The following is a 22,219-nucleotide window of genomic DNA, read 5'->3' as shown; positions in this document are numbered from 1 at the left end:
AGCCACCCAGGCGCCCCAACCCCGATGTATTCTAAAACAAAATTTTAATGTTTCTTGTTTGTGTCTTCTAATTCTATAGGAATTATGAGAAGAAGTTTAGACCTTGAGCTCTTTTTTCCTTTTCCCCCCAATATATCAGTGTCTTAGGTCACTTACCTTGCCAATCTCACTTTCTACCTCTATTTTCTTTGCACCTCATCTTTTTGGTTCTGCCACAGTTAAACATGTTTGGTTGCCTGAGGGAATATCCTCTTAAACTCTAGAAGGAGAAATTTCCTGCTTTGATGGAGGAAGAGGGAATTCCCCACCTCCCCCAATATTGAGACTGATAGGAGAGAGGTACTGTTTTGCAGTCATAATTACAGAATCTGGGTAGGTTGTCTTGTTTTCTACCTAACAATCTAATTGGAAGGTCTTTAGAAGGCTTAAACAAAATTTTTTCCCCTTTCTAGGGGAGATAGGAGTTATTTTTACAGTGAGAGGTACTTCTGTTTAGGCTGGTACCAGAAGAAAAGAAATAGTATGTGCCTGAATGTCCAGATTATTGTTTTTTTGAAAAGCCTTAGTATTTAGAGTATTAAAAGTAAGTACGAAAGGCATTTGACAAATACATATTGAGATCCAACTATGTACCAGGCACTGTTCTAGACACTTGGAATTCATCATTAAACAAAATAGACAAAAGGTCTCTTCAAGGAGCTTAATATTGTAGTGAATGTATAAATAGTTTTAGAATTATTCTTGTTAGTATGTGTATTGAGTTAATTTGAATTAGTAACAACAGTGGTGTTGACCATAATGCACTATATATACCTAATGCTGGTCCCTGTCCCATATCACAGACTATAGAAAACTACAAGTGTGCTTTCTTTTCCTTCCTTTTTTTTTTTTTTAAAGTAGGCTCCACGCCCAGCATGGAGCCCAGCATGGGGCTTGAACTCAAGACCTGAGTGGAGATCAAGAGTTGGATGCTTAACTGACTGAGGCACCCAGGCGCCCCTTAAATGTACTTTCTTTATTGACTACTATTGTCAAGTGGTGCTAACAAATTGAAAAGCTTCTAAAAAATTTTCATTGACTATATGATTATAAAACACTATACCATTTATTATTAACAACTGTATGCCAGGTGCTTACCATTTCTCTCAATCCTCAATTAAAAAAACCCTGCAAAGTAGATATACCACCCATTTTACAGGTAAGGATTAAGAACTTTAGGAAAAGGTGACAGGTAATGGGTAACATCACTGGGATGGATCTCTCACTCCCAGGCTGATAAGACTGCCATACTTGTATGTAAACATTAAACTGCTTGAAGCTCTATTTCTGTTCCTTAGATTTTTTTTTTTTTTTTTTTTTTTGCGAGAGAGAGAATGAGAGACAGAGAGCATGAGAGGGAAGAGGGTCAGAGGGAGAAGCAGACTCCCTGCTGAGCAGGGAGCCTGATGTGGGACTCGATCCCGGGACTCCAGGATCATGACCTGAGCCGAAGACAGTCGCTTAACCAACTGAGCCACCCAGGCGCCCCGTTGTTCCTTAGATTTTAATTTTATAACTTAAAAGTTGCTTTGAACTTAATGTCTCTCTGTTTAGCATTTTCTTTCATATGAAGGAGACAGAAGGGTATGTAGGTTGAGTATATTTTCCGGTGGAGAGGCAACAAGAGACAGAACAAACACTGGACCAGAAGTCATTAAATTGGGGGGGGGGGGTCTGTAATGTCCAGACTTGACCTCAATTACTCTACCTTTAGACATGTTACTTTCAGGGCCTGTTTTTCCCATCTGTATAATAAGAGATTTCTGAAAGTTATTTTATGAATTTGCGGGCTGATTTTTTTTTTTCCTACTCCAGCCAACTTAGCTACTGGTTCGTGGAATAGAAAACTCCCATTCTCCAAATTTGCATTTATATTTGTACTTGTGTTGAATGAATTATAAGGTTGAACTATATGAAATTGCCAGTTTCAGTCATTTTTTTGGTTGAAATGTTAACATATGTATACAGGTATACGGTGTAGTGATTCAGTAATTCTATACATTGTGCAGTGCTCAGCACAATAAGTGTAGTTATTGTCTGTCACCATACCAAGTTATTACAATATTATTGACTATATTCCCTATGGTGTATGTACTTTTTATCATTGTGACTTATATAACTGGAAGTTTGTACCTCAGGTTCAATCATTTTATTTATTTATTTTATTTTTTATTTTTTTAAAGATTTTATTTATTTCAGAGAGAGAGAATGAGAGCGAGCACATGAGAGGGGGGAGGGGCAGAGGGAGAAGCAGACTCCCTGCTGAGCAGGGAGCCCGATGCGGGACTCGATCCCGGGACTCCAGGATCATGACCTGAGCCGAAGGCAGTTGCTTAACCAACTGAGCCACCCAGGCGCCCAGGTTCAATCATTTTAAACCTACAAAAATGATCATTTTCTGTGGTACAACCTAAGTTAAGTGGTGGTTGGAAGGTCAGGAGGGTGAGACCTCCATTTCCCAAAAAGGCATTAAGCTTTTAAGGAAGTACCGGGGTAATTGAGGTACTGTGCATGAATATTTTCTGAGGTTGGTTTTGCTTTTTGTACTTAGTTCATTGATTTTTACCTGTTTTCATTTTTAGGTCTGTCCTTTTTTTCTCACAGGATAATAGATTAAATTTGCTCTGTTTGCAGGTTGTTGTTTTTTCTTTTTTTTTTTTTTTTTTTTAAAGATTTTATTTATTTGACAGAGAGAGACACAGGGAGAGAGGGAACACAAGCAGGGGGAGTGGGAGAGGGGGAAGCAGGCCTCCTGCTGAGGAGGAAGCCCGATGTGGGGCTCGATCCCAGGACCCTGGGATCATGATCTGAGCTGAAGGCAGACGCTTAACGACTGAGCCACCCAGGTGCCCCTCTTTTTTCTTTTTTTTTAAGATTTTATTTATTTGAGAGAGAGGGCATGAGAGGGGGACGGTCAGAGGGAGAAGCAGGCTCCCCACTGAGCAGGGAGCCTGATGTGGGACTTGATCCCGGGACCCTGGGATCATGACCTGAGCAGAAGGCAGTTGCTTAACCCACTGAGCTACCCAGGCTTCCTAAATAAATCTTTAAGAAAAAAAAAAAACAAAACCCAAAAAACTGGGTGCCTGGCCGGCTCAGTCAGTTAAGCGATTGCCTTCCGCTGAGGTCATGATCCCGAGGTCCGGGGATCGAGTCCCACATTGGGCCCCCCCTGCTCTGCAGGGAGCCTGCTTCTACCTCTCCCTCTGCCTGCCACACCCCCTGCTTGTGTGTTCCCTCTCTGTCAAATAAATAAAATCTTTTAAAAAATTATTTATTTGAGAAAGAGACCTGGCAGGCGGGCGAGTGGGGGTGGGGCAGAGGGAGGGGGAGGGAAAGAGAGAGAATCCCAAGCAGACTCCCCACTTAACCTGGAGCTCCACATGGGGCTCCATCTCACGACCCATGAGATCATAACCTGAGCTGAAATCATGAGTTGGATACTTAACCAACTGAGCCACCTAGCCGTCCCTGTTTGCAGTTCTTTTTTTCTTAAGATTTTATTAATTTTTTGAGAGAGAGAGTACAAAGGGAGAGTGAGAAGGAGCAGCAGCCTCCCTGCTGAGCAGAGAGCCTGATATGGAAGTTGACCCCAGGACCCTGAGATCATGACCCAGGTGCCCCTACAATTCTTTTAATGAAGCACTTTTAGGGTCACTGTGTAGTACAACTTTGGAACTGTGTAACAGGTACTGCAGATACGTTTTGAAAATTTGAAAAAAAAATTTGAAAATTTTGGAGAAAAGGTGGCACACTTTCCCCCCTCAAAATGAATCTTTGTTTTTTGTTTTTTTAAAGATTTTATTTAGTTTTTTGACGGAGAGAGAGAGCAAGAGCAGGCACACAAGCAGGGGGAGTGGGAGAGGGAGAAGCAGGCTTCCCACAGAGCAGGGAGCCCAGTGGGGGAACTCAATCCCAGGACCCTGAGATCATGACCTGAGCCGAAGGCAGACGTTTAACTGACTGAGCCACCCAGGCGCCCCCAATATGTGACTTTTAAAGCATGTAATTTGGGGGCACTGGGGAATGGCCACAGGGGACCTTGGCTTTTTACTAGACTAGATGCTGTTAAGTCAGTTTTTCCTCTTCTCAACAATTAACAGATAATATACCATTAATATCGTTCTTTATGCCTTCATCTTTTATTCATCTTTGCAGCAGCTTGCTTAGGACTTTTTTGACTTGAGGTTTCCTCATTTCAGAGTGCTATTTGCCAACATTTTTTTTTTTAAATATTTTATTTATTTATTTGACAGTGAGAGCAGGAACACAAGCAGGGGGAGTGGGAGAGGGAGAAGCAGGCTTCCCGCTGAGCAGGGAGCCCGATGTGGGACTCGATCCCAGCTCCCTGGGATCACAACCTGAGCCGAAGGCAAGACGCTTAATGACTGAGCCACCCAGGCGCCGTTTGCCAACATTTCTTTAGTCATTTTGTCTTTACCTTTAATTCTTGTCTGTCAGACTGCAATAATATTGTTTACCACTTTTTCCTCCACTTTAAAAAGCTGAAAGTTTTGGAACACTAGTATATGTATAGTAGTCTATTTTATTTTAGTTTTGTATGGCTTTGAAGATCATTAGATTAAGAGAATGTTTGCTTTATGCCTATTTTAGGGACCAGTCTAAAGTCTTTAGGTCAAGTCTTTAGGTCAAGTCTAGATCAAGTAGATTTATTTCACTAATCAAGATGTTAAGATTTAAAGAATCAAAATTACTTTTTTCTCTTATTTTTATTTTCATTTTTTTTTAAGATTTTATTTATTTGAGAGAGAGAATGAGAGAGAGAGCAGGAGAGGGAGGGGGGAGGGTCAGAGGGAGAAGCAGACTCCCTGCCGAGCAGGGAGCCTGATGCGGGACTCGATCCTGGGACTCCAGGATCATGACCTGAGCCGAAGGCAGTCGCTTAACCAACTGAGCCACCCAGGCGCCCCTTCTCTTATTTTTATTTGACTTTCGGGTTTTTAAGCTTAAAAATCTGAAACTGATTTTTTAAGTTTACTGACACTTGTGAAGCAGAGGAATTTAGGAGGACAGTCATTACTAAAAATAGTAGCCGGCTAAATTGCACTAAAATTAACTTGAGCAACTGAGATATTTTCTAGCTGAAGTATCTGTTCAGTGTATTTTCTGTATTTTTTTTTTCAGTTTTGATATATTTTTGTATTTATGGAAAATTTGAAAAATCAAAGGTAGGAAGAAAACTTGTATGAACTGGTGTTTTCTGTGCAGTAGTTTTTTTTTCTTTTTTAAAGATTTTATTTTACAGAGAGAGACACAGCGAGAGAGGGAACACAGGCAGGGGGAGTGGGAGAGGGAGAAGCATGCTTCCGGCTGAGCAGGGAGCCTGATTCGGGGCTCGATCCCAGGACCCCAGGATCATGACCTGAGCCCGAAGGCAGATGCTTAACGACTGAGCCACCCAGGCGCCCCTGTGCAGTAGTTTTTTGTTCTGCTGTTTCATTGTGGGGTTTTTTGTTTGATTGTTTTTTATATATCTCTATATCCGGTTTTACTTAATTTTGTACTTTTTTTTTTTTTTTTTGGCCTGAAAATATTTATTTAAAATAAGCTCTGTGCCCAATGTGGGGCTTGACTTCACAACCCTGAGATCAAGAGTTGCATGCTTATGCTCCACCAACTGAGCCAGCCAGGTGCCACTGGTTTTACTTAATTTTTTTTTAAATGAGTTACTGTTCATATATTAGCAATAAGTATTTTATTTTTTATTTTTATTTATTTATTTGACACGGAGAGATTCTGAGGAGTGGAATTTACTGGTGAAAGTAAATAAATGTAAAACTTTTGGCTTCTTTGCTCTTATTGTTCTCTGAAAGGATTTTTTTACAGTACCACCAATTTATAAATGTGCAGTGCATAATTTTTCACCACAGAACTTCATATATTTAAGTATTTTAAATGTTACTTAAAATGTGAAATGCATACTTTTAATTTTTGAATTACAAAAATGTAAAATAAAATGTAAGAAAGTTAAATTGTATAGTCCCACGAAATAAATACTGATAGCTACTCTGCCCTGCCAGTAGTTACTATTGTTATTGTTAATGGTTTGAATATTCTTTGAGAACTTCATTTTGCTCAAGTGCCAGTGCATGTATAAATGCAGAAACATAGATCATTTTATAGATACCAACATGCTGTTGATTTAGCATGCATTATTATTTTAAATTATTATTTTAAATAACACCAATAAAGAAAAGTGCTGCCAATCGCACCATTGACACATCACTAAGAAAAATCTGGATTTCATTGATGTTACTGTGAAAATGTTTCCTAAAATAGCCAATGTACAATCTGCATTATATTTTTTATATTTTTTTTGTGGAAACATAACATATTATTTAGCAGCATGCCTTTTTTTCTCAACCAAACATTGTGAATATTAAAAAATACTTTGGGGCAACTGGGTGGCTCATTTGGTTAAGCATCCGACTCTTGATTTTGGCTCAAGCCATGATCTCAGGGTTGTGAGATCCACCCTCGGCATGGAGTCTGCTTAAGATTCTCTCTGCCCCTCCACCCTCTAATAAAAGCCTTTAAAAACAAATTGGATGGTTTTAGCCAGACTAACATGAAAACTTAACAAATGGTGTGTTGATATAGGTCAGTCTAATCTCTAAAACAGAAAAACTTCTTAAGGAATTTTAGTGTGCAGCCAGGGTTGAGAACCACTGGAATCAGTCATTGTTTCTCATATGCCTCACTGAGTGTGCTTATTAAAAATTTAAGCGTTTGGTCCGTATCTAAATTTAATTCGTGTCTCTGGGTATACGGCTGGGTTTGACTAGATGACCTTGTAATGTTCCCTTCTGCGGGCTGTCTCAGCTGTTTTTTCAGCAGTTAAGTAATTGCCAGGGATTGAGTTTTAGAATATTGGAAGCTGTGTGTAGAATATTGGAAGCTGCATAGCTTTTGTTTAAGTTTTGTCTGTTAAACTTTTAACAGACGATGGTTAATGGTTATGGATATAGTTGCCCAAGTGCGGTATTACAGGGTTAGTTACTGCCTTGCAAATGATGGAATATTTAACATAACTTTAGCTTTACTTTTTTTTATTTTTAAAAATTTATTTATTTTTAAAGTAGGCTCCACCCCCAGTGTGGGGTTTGAACTCACAACCTTGAGATTGAGAGTTGGGTGCTCTACTGACTGAGCCAGTTAGGCACTCCATATAAATTAAGGTTTAAATTTAGCTATAAATGTTTATCAAATTTAACCTGACTTAAATATTATTTATCTTGTTTTGGGGTTGCACTGCACGCCTTATGATCTAATGTTTCTTCCCTTCATTTACTGTAGCTTGTTGATTTCTGTCATTTTCCCCTGTATTGGCTTCTGTATTTTTCTTTTAAAGATTTTATTTATTTTAGGGAGAGAAGAGTTGGCCGCGTGTGCGCACAAGCTAGGGGAGGAGCAGAGGGAGAGGAACAGACTCCTTGCTGAGTGCAGAGCCGGATGTGGGACTCGATCCTGCGACCCTGAGATCATGACCTGAGCCGAATTCAAAAGTCGGGTGCTCAACCGACTGAGCCAACAAAGTATCCCCATTCTTGGGGCTTTTTTTTTTTTTAAGATTTTATTTATTTATTTGAGAGAGAGAATGAGAGAGAGCACGAGAGGGAAGCGGGTCAGAGGGAGAAGCAGACCCCCCGCCAAGCAGGGAGCCTGATGTGGGACTCGATCCCAGGACTCCAGGACCATGACCTGAGCCGAAGGCAGTCGCTCAACCAACTGAGCCACCCAGGCGCCCTTCTTGGAGCTTTTTAATGAATAGATATTTCTTTAGTGAGTTTTGGGAATGAGTTTCCCCTTATGAATGATAAAAGAATTTATCATTATACGGAATATAGAAGAGCTTACAGTCTAGTTTAAGGAAAATTGTGTCTAAAAAAAAGAATGAGGGGCAACTGGGTGGCTCAGTTGGTTAAGCGTCTGCCTTTGGCTCAGGTCATGATTGTAGGGTCCTGGAGTGAAGCCCCGCATGGGGCTGCCTGCTTGGTGGGGAGTCTGCTGCTCCCTCTGTCTTGTGTTCTCTCTCTCAAATAAATAAATAAAATCTTAAGAAAAATAAAAACTGATTATTGCTAACTTCTGTGATAACAGGAAATTCAGAAAAGGGGAACTGAAGGCATTATGGGCTGTGGTTATCAGGGAAACTTGAGTAATAGAACCGAATAGAATGAATTCATTGGGGTGGGTAAGATTTGGGTGGTGGGAGGAGGAGGTTCCTTCAGATACATCATCAAAAGTACAGTATTGGAATTAAGCACATGAGGCTTAAGAATGGAGTATCTAGGCTAGAAAGAAGAAGTGGAGTCAGATTATGCAATAGGTTGTATTTATTAGGCTTAGATTCTAAACTCTGTGTTCTTTATTTAGCTCATTAGTACATGAAGCACATTGTTAACATTTCTCTAAAGGGCTTACATCCTCCTGGATTCCTCCCTCCCCCTTTTTGTAAATCTTGGAAGACAGGCAAGCAAAGAAAAGCATTTTAATATATTGAGTTCTGTTATGTGCCAGAGAATTTGCCTATGCACTCTTAAGTCTCAGAACCCAGTGAGAGATGGGTATCTCTCAAGTTGTAGGTGAGGAAACAGGAAACAGTCTCATAGAGGTTATGTAACATAGGTCAAATAACATGTATGTAAATACTTAAGCCAGAATGAAAGTCTCATCTAAATCTTTCTGGCTATAAAGGTGGTGTTTTCCTAGCATTGCTGTGTTTCTCACAGTGTGTGTGTCTTTTGGTCCACCTAATAAGAGTACAAGTGATAAGTATATTTGACAAGAAGAAATAAAATCTTTTAAAAAAAAAAAACAGTGAAGTGTTATTAGAATAGGACGTCTTTATTTTTTATTTTTTTTAAAGATTTTATTTATTTATTCATGAGAGACAGAGAGAGAGAGGCAGAGGGAGAAGCAGACTCCCAAGGAGCAGAGAGCCCGATGCGGGACTCGATCCCAGGACCCTGGGATCATGACCTGAGCCGAAGGCAGACGCTTAACCATCTGAGCCACCCAGGCGCCCTAGGACGTCTTTATTTAGAGGCTTCCCTGTCCTCCTGTTTTCTGTTTCAAAAATCCTTTTTCATTGTACTCAATACAAGTGTACTTCTTTCTTTCTTTTTAGAGATTTTATTTATTTTAGGGGGAGCATGTGTGCCTGTGGAGGGGAGAGGAAGAGGGAAAACCCAAGCAGACTATAAGCTGAGCACAGAGCCCGACGTGGGGCTTGATCCCATGAACCTGAGCCGAAAGGGTCAGATGCCTAACCGACTGGGCCCCCTGGCACCCCCCACAAATTGTACTTCTAAATCAATTTGTAATCCTGTCCACTTTAAGCCATTTAAACATTTGCTTAGCGGGGAACCTGGGTGGTTCAGTCGGTTGGTTGTCTGCCTTGGCTCAGGTCACGATCCCAGGGGCTTGGGATCGAGCTCCACGTGGGGCTCCCTGCTCAGCGGGAGCCTGCTTCTCCTTCTCCCTCTGCCTGCAGCTTCCCCTACTTGTGCTCGCTCGCTCTCTCAAATAAAATGGTATCTTTTAAAAAAGATTGGCTTAAAGAAAAATCCCAGGAGCAGTGTACAAATCTTGCCAAATTGTTAACTTCAAAGCCAAATTGTTTACTTCAAATTATTCCTTCCTTTATAACTCTTCTTCGTCTTCCCTTTTTTTTTTAAAGATTTTATTTATTTATTTGACAGAGAGAGACACAGCGAGGGAGGGAACACAAGCAGGGCGAGTGGGAGAGGGAGAAGCAGGCTCCCCGCAGAGCAGGGAGCCCGATGTGGGACTCGATGCCGGGACCCTGGGATCATGACCTGAGCTGAAGGCAGTCGCTTAACCAACTGAGCCACCCAGGCGCCCCCCCCCCCTTTTTTTTAAGGTAATTTTTACATCCAATGTGGGGCTCGAACTTGTGACCCTAAGATCAGGTGTCCTTTGCTCTACTGACTAAGCCAGCCATGCACACCTTTATAATTCTTAACTGACTCTTAGGATACATGTCCTGGGGCACCTGGCTTACTCAGTTGGTAGAGCACGTGACTCTTGATCTCAGGTTGGGGGTAGAGCCTACTTAAAATACATACATATATATATCCTAATATTTTGCGGGGTTTTAACTAAACGTAGTGATCTTTACCATATTACAATAGCATTTTATCTTCCTAGGAAAATATAAGTGATACAAGACTCCTAAATCTCACCTCAGGTTTTTATTGTAACCTTAGATCCTTTCTACATTATTTGCTATTGGAATTAAAGTAGTTAAGATTTTTTTTAGGGGTGCCTGGGTGGCCCTGTCGGGCGACCAACTCTTGATTTCAGCTGGGGTCCTGGGATCAAGCCCTGCGTTGGACTTTGTGCTCAGTGGGGAGTCTGCTTGAGAATTCTCTCTTCCCCTCTCCCTCTGTACCCTTCACACCCATGCTTGCTCTCTCTCAAATCCTTTTTTTAAAAAGTGTTTTTTTTTATAGATTATAGTTTTGAGTAATGTAAAATCTCAGTGTTTTAGCATCCCATAGAGCTCTTAAGTGATTTGGAAGCACACTCATACCAATGCAAATAGCCTTTAAAATGATGGTACCACAACCTTTGAGTACACCTAAGCAGATGAATTATTTATTTATTAAAGATTTATTTGAGAGAGATTGAGAGTGTGAGCGGGGGGAGGGACGGGCAGAGGAAGAGGGGGAGAGAGAATCCCAAGCAGCCTCCCCGCTGAGCACGGAGCCTAACTTGGGGCTCAGTCTCATGACCCTGAGATCACGACCTGAGCCAAAACCAAGAGTGAGATGCTTAACCTGGGGTGCCTAGGTGGTTCAGTCAGTTAAGCATCTGACTCTTGGATCTCAGCTCAGATCTTGATCTTAGGCTTGTGAGTTCGAACCTTGGTGGAGCCTACGTTAAAGAAAAAAGTGCCCTCACTGGTTTCATGAGACCAGAAATATCCAAGTGAAAACTGCCTCTCATTTCCTGTTACTATTTCCTTTTTAAGTAAAGATTCATATGTTAAGTCCCTCTTACAGTACGTTGGAAAATTTCCCCCCAATAAACTTGCATACTTCTTTTTTTATAAATAACAATAAAAACAGTTTAACTTCAGACATTTTTTTTTAAAGATTCATTTTTTTTAGAGAGAGAGCGAGCACAGGCAGGGGGAGGGAGGGGCAGAGGGACAAACAGATTCCCCACTGAGCAGAGAACAGGATATGGGGCTCAAACTCAGGACCCCGAGATCATGAACCAAAGTAGACACTTAATTGACTAAGCTACCCAGCCACCCCATAACTTCGGACATTTTAAGTTGTTGCTTTAATTGCTGTTAAGCATAGACAAAATATGTGGTCTTATTAATTAATTGTTCATAATTCTTAAGTGTATCTCAATGTCTGACTTGACAGCTTTTTTTTTTAATTTTTTTTTTTTTTTTTTATTCATGTGACAGAGGAGAGAGGGAATATGAGCAGGGGAGAGAGGCGGAGGGAGAGGGAGAAGCAGACTCCTCGCTGAGCCAGGAGCCTGATGTGGGGCTCGATCCCAGGACCCTGAGACCATGCCCTGAGCTGAAGGCAGACGCCTAACCATCTGAGCCACCCAGGCGCCTCAGCTTTTTTTTTTTTTTAAAGATTTCTTTATTTGAGAGAGTGCAAGTGAGCATGAGCGGGAGGGGCAGAGGGAGAGGGAGAGAGAATCTCAAGTGGACTCCACACCGAACACAGAGCCCCCAACTTAGGGCTCCATCTCACAACCCAACGATCACTACCTGAGCTGAAACCCAAGAGTCTGCTGCTAAACCGGCTGTGCCACCCAGGCGCCCTGACTTGACGGCCTTTTTTATTTTAGTGTGGTTTCATTGGCTTTTCTTTTTCTTTTGACACACTGTAGTGCTCCCTCCCCTCTTTTCCCAACTTCTGTACTTAGGTGGAAGGGCCATGTGAGCTGTTCTCATCAGTGAAGCTTGAGCAGAACTTATGTAATTGTAGAGGCAGTGAAAACCCCTTTCCTGATTATTTTGTTTATCCCTCTTCTGCTTTGACCAGGAATCCTCAACTACCAAAAGGGATAGGTCCTCATTTAAGAAACCTTTGTTGTGTGAAGTCTCTGAAATTTGGGGAGTAATTTGGTTCCCAAGCATTCCTATCCTATCCTTTCAGAATACAGAATTACCAGTCACAATTTAGGGTTATATCCTCCCCCTGCCCCCGGGGTTTATCAATTATTTAGAAAAGGTTTAAAACATGTTTACAGCCTGTTTTGTGTTTTCAATTTTGAGATGCTAAGTAAATTATATCCAGTCTACTTTGCTTTCCAGAATCTTAGGGGATTGTTTAAAATTATGTGCTAGCTTTGGGGCGCCTGGGTGGCTCAGTCGTTAAGCATGTGCCTTTGGCTCAGGTCACGATCCCAGGGTCCTGGGATCGAGCCCTGCATCGGGCTCCCTGCTTCTCCCTCTCTCACTCCCACTGCTTGTGTTCCCTCTCTCCCTGTGTCTCTCTCTCTGTCAAATAAATAAAATCTAAAAAAAAAAAAAGTTCTATGCATCCTTTTAAAAAAATAAGATTATGTGCTAGCTTCTTTGAAGATGAAAATTGTCCTTTGACTGTTAGCTTGAATACGTGCATGCCATATGAAGGACACTTCACTTCCATGGCTACCTCAGAACATGAATGAATCGTAAAGGGGCATGACACTTAACTTCTCTGTGTAGACTAATTCTCTGGTGGAGTTCCTTCTTTTTATTCCTTAATTTCTAAACTGCATCTCTTAGAACTACGTACTGATATTTTAAAGGAGACATTCATCACATTAAAAGTTCTGGCCAGCCAGAGCTCTTTTATCTTTAGGTCTTTTCGTTCTCCGTTTGGCCCTCAATCTAGCACTTCTCCCAATTTATTTGCTGGCACAGGTCTGGGTTTATGTTTTTTATTCATTTGGGACTCCCCCACCCCTCCACCCCCCATGCAGACATCAGGTTTTCCTTTGCTGCTGTACTTACTCCCTTTTTAGCCCAGAAGACACAAATATTTTTTCTACATATAGTGTAAGAGACATTCATCTTTTTTTTTTTTTTAAGATTTTATTTATTTATTTGACAGAGACCCAGCGAGAGAGGGAACACAAGCGGGGAGGGGGAGAGGGAGAAGCAGGCTTCCCGCGGAGCAGGGAGCCCGATGCGGGGCTCCATCCCAGGACTCTGGGATCATGACCTGAGCCAAAGGCAGACGCTTAACAACTGAGCCACCCAGGCGCCCCTCAGGAGACATTCATCTTAATGCAGGGATCTCTGCTCTCATTGTTAACAGTATCTCTGATAATCATAAGATGGGAACATTGCTAAATTTAAGCTATTGACACTCCTTCTAAGTTCACCTCTTTTTTATCATCAAAGGATAAAATACCTTTTTGCAGCAGCTGGGAAAATGCTGGAAGATGTTTTTTCTCTTCCTTCTTGCTGTTCTGTTCTAGTGCAGATTTCTGTGATGGTAAGTCTCTATTGTATTTGTCCTTGTTTTTAGATTTTTAGTTATTTGTGAAGTATCTGTGTGGTAATTAATAGTCCTCATGTGATAAAGGAAAACTCAAGATGGTGGCATTTTATTGGGATGTATAGGTCTTAGACTGCCACTTATAATTGTACAGTAGATTCTCTTTTTTGGTAGAAGTATTTTTCATAGAAATTTTATCTCGGGGTAAAGACTTCTCTATTGGTATATGCATATAAAATATATTCTGGTATATCTCAAACAATTTCAAACAGCCAGGCCTGAGAACTAATAATTAGTCTAGAGAGATTTTTACTCAGATGATTTTTATAATTATACCAAGGTGAATTGTACAGTTTTACAATTTACAGAGGTATCTTGCTTTTTTCTTGACCCCCGCCCTCCATGATAGTTCTGCGTCATCCCTAAGATTGCTTTGCATTCTTTCCATTTGACATAGTGATTTGGGAAACTTGCCTTCATGCAAGCCAGTCTTTGGAGGAGTTTCTTTTCAACAGTCTCCAGTCAACTGAAGATTCCACTGTCGTCATCATCATGTTGTCATCCAAGTTACTTTTCACTGAAAAGGGGACTAGAGTTTGGAACATAGCTACTTAATTAATTCATCTTAGTTTATTTTTTTAATTGTGTTAAAATACACAACAAAATTTAACCATTTTTACTTTTTTTAAAGGTCTTTATTTCCCTTAAAGATATTTTAGAGAGTGAGCGAGCAGGGGAGAAGGGCAGAGGGAGAGAGAGAATCCCAAGCAGACTCCCTGCAGGGTGTATAGCCTGATGAGGGCCTTGATCCCAGGACCCCAAAATAATGCCCTGAGCTGAAACTAGGAGTCAGTTGGCTTAACCGACTGAGCAATAAAGCCCCCCTAAGATTTTATTTATTTGAGAGAAAGTGAACACGCACTTGCTGGGGGAGGAGGGGCAGATAGAGAGGGAGAGAATCCCAAACAGACTTCATGCCAAGCGCAGAGTCGATGTGGGGCTCGATCCCAGGACCCTGAGATCATGACCCGTGCCAAAATCAAAGAGTCTGATGATGAAGCGACTGAGCCACCCAGGCATCTCTGTCTTTTTTTTTTTTTTTTAAAGATTTTATTTATTTATTTGCGAGAGAGAGAATGAGAGACAGAGAGCACGAGAGGGAGGAGGTCAGAGGGAGCAGCAGACTCCCCGCTGAGCAGGGAGCCCGATGCGGGACTCGATCCCGGGACTCCAGGATCATGACCTGAGCCGAAGGCAGTCGCTTAACCGACTGAGCCACCCAGGCGCCCCCAGGCATCTCTGTCTTAACTTTTTTTTTTTTTTTAAAGATTTTATTTATTTGACAGAGAGAGACACAGCGAGAGAGGGAACAGAAGCAGGGGGAGTGGGAGAGGGAGAAGCAGGCTTCCCGCAGAGCAGGGAGCCCGATGCGGGGTTCGATTCCAGGACCTTGGGATCATGACCTGAGCCGAAGGCAGACGCTTAACGACTGAGCCACCCAGGCACCCCTGTCTTAACCATTTTTAAATGTACAATTCAGTGGTATTGAATACATCACATTTCTGTGCAGTCATTACCACCATCCATCCTCCTATCCCTTTTCATCTTGTCAAACCAAAACTGTATACCCATTAAATAATAACTCTCCATTATCCCTCCCCCCATCCTCTGTTACAATATCTGTCTTTATGATTTTGACTAAGTACCACGTGTAAGTGGAGTCATAACGGTATTTGTCTTTTTGCGATTGGCTTCTTTGACCTGGCACAATGTCAGGGTTCATCCATGTTGTAGCATATTGCAGAATTTTCTTTTTTTAAGGGTGAATAATATTTTATTGTATGCATTTATTACATTTTGATTATCCATTTATCCAGTGATAGACACTTGGGTTGTTTCCATGTTTTAGCTGTTGTGAATAATGCCGCTATGAATATGGGTGTACAAATAGTTTTCATGACCCTGCTTTCAATTTTTTTCATTATATTCTGAGAAGTGGAATTGTTGGGTCAAATGGTAATTGCATTTTACAAAGTTTTTGAGGAAAGAGCATATTGTTTTACACAGCAGCTATACCATTTTGCATGCCCACCAACAGCACAGCGTCTAATTTCTCCACTTCCCCACCAATGCTTGTTTGCTGTTTGTTTGTTTGGGTGGTAGCCATCCTTAGTCTTTTATTTTTTTTTAAGTTTTTATTTAAATTCCAGTTAGTTAAAACAGTGTAATGCTAGTTTCAGGTGTACAAAATAGTGATTGAATAATTCCATACACATCAGCTGGTGCTCACCACAAGTGCACTCCTTAATCCCGATCACCTATTTCACCCATCCCCCACCCACCTCCCTTCGGATAACTGTCAGTTTTCTACAGAAAAAAAAAGTCTGTTTCTTGGTTTGGCTGCCTCTTTTTTCCCCTTTACACATTTGTTTCTTAAATTACACATATAGGTGAAATTATACGGTGTTTGTCTATCTCTGACTTATTTTGCTTGGCATAATATTCTCTAGCTCCATCTATGTTGGAAATAGCAAGATTTCATTCTTTTTCATGGCTGAATATTATTTCATTGTGTATATATACCACATCTTATCATTCATCAGCTGATGGACACGGGCTGTTTCCATGATTTGGCTATTGTAAATAATGCTGCTGTAAACATCGGGGTGCAGGTATCCCTTTGAATTGCTATTTTTGTATTCTTTGGTTAAATACCTAGTAGTGTGATTGGTGGATTGGAGTTCTATTTTTAAAACTATTTTTAGAACTTTTTTTTTTTTTTTTTTTTGAGAGAGAGATCATGAGTGAGAGTACAAGCAGGGGGAACAGCAGAGGGAGAAGCAGACTACCCACTGAGCAGGGAGCCCAAGTGGGGCTCTATCTCAGGACCCTGAGATCATGACCTGAGCTGAAGATAGCTGCTTAACCAACTGAGACATCCAGGCACCCCTATTTTTAACTCTTTTTGAAGAACATCCATACTGTTTTCCACAGTGGCCACACCAGTTTGCGTTCTTAGTCTTTTAAATAGAAAAGGAAAGAGCTAGGATTTTTCCTTCACTCCCTTGGTCTAAATGAACCCTAGAGGTTTTTGATTGGGAAAAGTGGCATTTTTTAATCCTCTGCTATAGATTGCTTTGATGGGCCTATTTCCCCACCCACCCCCCATTTTTACACCAGCCAGTCACTTTTCTGCATAAAAGACAAAGTACAGCCCTACTACTTCTGCCTGCCTTTTCTTGATAATCTATAGCAGAGGAATTGGTAAGGCTTCTAGACCAGGTTCTCAGAATATCCCCAAATGCTTTGACTCTTGTAAATTATGAAATGGTGGTAAAACCTTTAGTCCTTTGGTGTATAGGTAGGATTCAAGGTCAGATCCCTGTAGATACTTAAGTCTTGTTAATTATTGTTGTTGTTTTTACAGAGCTGGTGGGGGAGAGGGAGGAGAAAGAGAATCTCAGCCTCAGTGCCCAGGGCTCCATTCCACAATGCTGAGACCATGACCTGATCCAAAATCAAGTCAGATGGTTAACTGACTGAGCCACCCAGGCGCCTTGTTAATTGGGAATATTATTTGAATGTATAGGCACTTGACCAAAGTGTGCTAACGTAGGACACTATATTAAATTCCCCTTTATATATTTAAAGAACAGACGTCAGACCTTCAGGATGATACTTTGGGTCTCAGAGGACTTCCTCAGGGACAAATACAACTAAATTTTCTGCTAAATAATACTAAGTGTGGGAAATGGGGCACCTGGGTGGCTCAGTCGTTAAGCGTCTGCCTTCGGCTCGGGTCATGATCCCAGGGTTCTGGGATCAAGTCCCGCATTGGGCTCCCTGCTTGGCGGGGAGCCTGCTTTTCCCTCTCCCACTCCTCCTGCTTGTGTTCCTGCTCTCGCTATCTCTCTCTCTGTCAGATAAATAAAATCTTAAAAAAAAAATACTAGGTACGGGAAAAAATGGCTATTGAAACTGCTGAGAAAGGACTTTAGACTCTCTGGTCCTACCTAAAGAGGGAATCCTTAAAGATTCATTTACCTCTGACCTATTCAGTCAGGGCCACCAGAATATATTTGTCATTCTTTTTATTTAACATACTTTGTCTTACCATTTTTATTCTTTCATCAAATGTTCGTGTGTCTTTTGTGGCATTAGATAACGGTGCTCTTCTGGGAATATACAGATGAAGACGCAGTTTATGCCCTTTTAAGAAGGTGATTAATTTTTCTTAGGAAGGTAATATTTGATGGGAGAAAGACACCGATCCTCAGTACAGAGAAATATGAACATGGATTGAAAAGTACAGGAAGGCTTTACAGAAAAGATGTTTGAGTTTTTTTTTTCTTTTTAAAGATTTATTTATTTATTTGAGAGAGCGAGAATGAGAGAGAGAGAGTACATGAGAGGGGGGAGGGTTAGAGGGAGAAGCAGGCTCCTCGCCGAGCAGGGAGCCCGATGCGGGACTCGATCCAGGGACTCCAGGATCATGACCTGAGCCGAAGGCAGTCGCTTAACCGACTGAGCCACCCAGGCGCCCAAAGATGTTTGAGTTTTATTCAGAGGGATGAATAGTTTCCCAGGCAGAGGAAGGGTCATTGGCCAACTGATTGACCTTTACATAAAGCAAACCAAAGATCTCTCCAGAACTTTGAGTGATAGAACCTTTTTAAGGCCATGTCTGATGCTCTGGCCCTTTTCTTCTCTTGGGGTGATTACTTTCAGTGTTCTAGGACTTAAGAATTTGTTTCTTTGAGCACTTGGAAAGTTAGTTGAATGTAGTGGTTAAGAGTTCAGGCATTTAAGTTAGATTGTCTGGGTTCGAATTCTGGTTTTACCACTTACTAGCTATGTGGCTTGACAAGGCAAGTTATTCAGGTTTAAATTTTTTTTGTCTTTGAAGTCAGGATTATGTTTTGTAACAGCTGGCAATGTTTTATCTATGTTGGGAGTGATTACGGTTACAACCCTGGATGCTTCTTGAGTACAAGGTACATTAATTCTGTCAGCCAGTACAGTGCCTGCTCCTTTTCCCATGACTGATTCTGAACAGTTTGCTTCCATCCTGACCCTGGGTCTCATTAGGAACTGTAGAATTAGGCTTTGTGGTAACTTGTAGTCAGTCTAATAGGTGGAAACACACCCCCTTGCAGATTTGTACTTTATAAGATTATAAGACTCTTGAATCTCAACAGAGACTTGCTTTATCAGCTGTCAGGGACAGTCTTGGGAGAATGGTGTTTACTGGGATGTTGATGTAGAAATACTATTGGCATGGGAGTATCTGTCCTACTAGGCATTGACATTGAGGTTTTTGGAGATAATTATTCTGGAGGGTTAACTTGGTGGAAAAAGATGTGTTTTAAATGGGAACAGACCACGTTTTAATGTATTAAGCTTGTGTCTCTTGTCATTGCAAGCATTTATTGCATCTGTTCTTAGAAAATCAGAGGATCCTGGGGCGCCTGGATGGGTGGCTCAGTTGGTTGAGCGTCCCGACTCTTGGTTTTGGCTCAGGTCAGATCTCAGGGTCCTGAGATGGAGCCCCATGGTGGGCACCTCGCTCAGTGGGGAGTCTGCTTGAGATCCTCTTCCTCTGCCCCTCCCCCTGCTTGCATGTGTGCTCCCTCTCTCTAAAAAATAAATAAATCTTAAAAAAATAAAAGCAAAGGATCCTGTCAATCATACTTTTAATGGAAAAAAAAAGAGCAAGATCCCTATTCAGATGAATTCAAATAAATATTCAAATTTGAGGTAATATTAAATCACAGTACAGCTCTGGAGTCAGATTGTCTGGGTTTGTAATCTACTGAATTTGTGATTTTGAACAAGTTTAACCTCCATATTTTTCAGTTTCCTCATAAAATGGGGATAATACTGCTACCTACTTCAAAGGTTTATTGAGAAGATTAAATGCGTTAATTCATGCAAAGTATTTGGAACAGTGCCTGGCATGATGTGTTTTATTTGTGAATGAGTTTATTGAATGAATATATTTACACAAACACTTCAAAGAGCAAAACCAAGAACCAAAGCTAAATTAAGATCAGGATGAAAAATAATGGGACTCTCCTTCTGGCAGGATAGTCCAGTAATGAATAGAGGCAAGCTGGTTTAATGTAATGGATGTCTAACTAGGCTGTTACACAGTAAAGGGGAAATGACCTGGAACCAAACAGGCTTATTAGTATGTTTGATTAAGATGCCTTTTCAGTTGGGGCGCCTGGGTGGCTCAGTTGGTTGGGCGACTGCCTTCGGCTCGGGTCATGATCCCGGAGTCCTGGGATCGAGCCCCTCATCGGGCTCCTGGCTCAGCGGGGAGCCTGCTTCTCCCTCTGACCCTCCCCCTTCTCATGCTGTTTCTCTCTCCCTCCCTCTCTAATAAATAAATAAAATCTTTAAAAAAAAAAGATGCCTTTTCAGTTGTGGATATTACAAATTTCAGAGTTTTTGTAACTGGTGATTTTCATTCAGGTACCCATTGTCCCCAAACTAATTGGAAGTCCCCAAAATTTTATTGCCCAGACATTATGTACCAAACTGCCTGTGCATCCACATGTTGTAGTCATTGACTCTCCATTCGCTAGTTCATTAGTTATGATCATACCTGTTGCAAACAGATTTGACAGCCATCCTCCATCCCAGAAATGCTTAGATCACATTGATAAAATAGTTGTTGCAAAGAAGATTTTATGAGGGGTGCCTGGATGGTTCAGTCAGTTAAGTGTCTGCCTTTGGCTCAGGTCATGATCCCGGGGTCCTGGGATCGAGCCCTGCATTGGGCTTCTTACTCAGCGGGGAGCCTGCTTCTCCCTCTGCCTGCTGCTCCCCTTGCTTGTGCTCTCTCTCTCTGTGACAAATAAATAAATAAAATCTTTAAGAAAAGATTTTATGAAATACTAGTTATGTTGAGAATTTTATGTGAATATAATTGTGTTAATTCTCTGCTGATGGTGGTTTTGAGGGTAGTTTTGGGTAAATCTGAGCTTTCACATAAAGTTTTGGGATACATTATAGTTAGGATCATGTTTCTGTTGCTGATGTTAAAAGGGTAAGGATGACACCAAGGTTCTCCTGAGAGCTTCATTATAGACATAATTTGTGCAAATTGGTACAAAGCATTGGTATAGAACTCCTAGGGGCTAGTAGGAAGTGCTTTCCTTTTCTGACTAATGCTACTACTGTCTCCCTTAATCTACTACCTTCAGGAATGGAGAAATTCCTGAAGATGCGGGGCTAAGAGGAGTAGTTAGGAAGGCAGCTATGCTCACCACTATACCACCAACGCTAGCAGTAGTTAGGGTTTTAAAAGTTAAAGTAAATAACTCCTGGAGTGCCTGGATGGCTCAGTTGGTTAAGCATCAGACTCTTGATTTTGACTCAGGTCATGATCTTGGGGTCATGAGATAGAGTCCTACGTCAGGTTCCATGCTGGGAGTGGAGTGGAGCCTACATAAGATTCTCGCTCCCCACCCCCTGCACTCCCCTTCATAAATTAATTAATTAAACAGGTAAATAACTTCTACAACTCAGTAATAAAAATGCAAATAAGCCAATTAAAAGGTTGGCAAACCAGGGTGCCTGGGTGGCTCAGTTGGTTGAGTGTGTGACTCTTGGTTTTGGTTCAGGTCATGATCTCAGGGTCCTGGGATCCTCCCACATCCAGCTCCCTGGGGAGTCTGCTTGTGATTCTCTCTCTCCCTCTGCCCCTCCCCCCCCTTGTGTGCACACCCGCTCTCTCAAATAATTAAATTTAAAAAGGCAAAACATCTGAATATTTTCCAAAGAACACACAAATGGCCAATACACACATGAAAAGATGCTCAACATCATTAGCCATCGAAGAAATAAAAATCATGATCTATACAACTTTACACGCACTAAGGTGATTTTTTTTTTTTTTAAAGATTTTATTTAGGGGCGCCCGGGTGGCTCAGTCATTAGGTGTCTGCCTTCGGCTCAGGTCATGATCCCAGGGTCCTGGGATCTAACCCCGCATTGGGCTCCCTGCTCCGCGGGAAGCCTGTTCTCCCTCTCCCACTCCTCCTGCTTGTGTTCCCTCTCTCACTGTGTCTCTCTTTGTCAAAAAAATAAAATCTTAAAAAAAAAAATAAAGATTTTATTTATTTATTTGAGAGAGCGTGAGAGAGCACAAGTAGTGGGAGCCAGCAGAGGGAGAGGGAGAGGGAAAAGCAGGCTCCCTGCTGAGCAGGGACCCAGTGCGGGGCTTGATCCCAGGACCCTGGAATCATGACCTGAGCTGAAGGCAGACGCTTAACCAGCTGAGCCACCCAGGTGCCCCACCATACACTATTACAGCACCACTGATTATATTCCCTATGTTGTACCTTTCACCCCTGTGACTTATTCATTCCATAACTGGAAGCCCGTACCTCCCATTCCCCTTCACCATTTTGCCCATCCCTCTACCTCCCTTTCCTCTGACAACCACCAGTTTGTTCTCTGTATTTATGGGTCTGTTTCTGCTTTTTTGTTTGTTCACTCATTTATTTTGTTTGTTAGATTTCATATATAGGTGAAACCATATGGTTGTCTTTCTCTGTCTTATTTCACTTAGCACAATACCCTTTATGTCCATTCATGTTGTTGCAAATGACAATATTTCATTCTTTCTTATGGCTGAGTAATATTCCATTATAGGGATA

The 22,219-nt window shown here is 41.4% G+C and overlaps 1 protein-coding gene across 2 annotated transcripts in view; it reads left to right on the top strand.

Annotated features, from left to right (window-relative positions):
- YWHAE (tyrosine 3-monooxygenase/tryptophan 5-monooxygenase activation protein epsilon) overlaps window positions 1-22,219 on the top strand; it is a 52,433-nt gene that overhangs the window by 8,416 nt on the left and 21,798 nt on the right. The window lies entirely within an intron of this gene.

This window comes from Leptonychotes weddellii, chromosome 15 (assembly GCF_054177405.1).
Source record: "Leptonychotes weddellii isolate Sample4059 chromosome 15, ASM5417740v2, whole genome shotgun sequence".
NCBI classification, from domain to species: domain Eukaryota; kingdom Metazoa; phylum Chordata; class Mammalia; order Carnivora; family Phocidae; genus Leptonychotes; species Leptonychotes weddellii.
The sequence above is the reverse complement of the archived record's forward strand: the minus strand, read 5'-3'. Positions and strand labels throughout refer to the sequence as shown.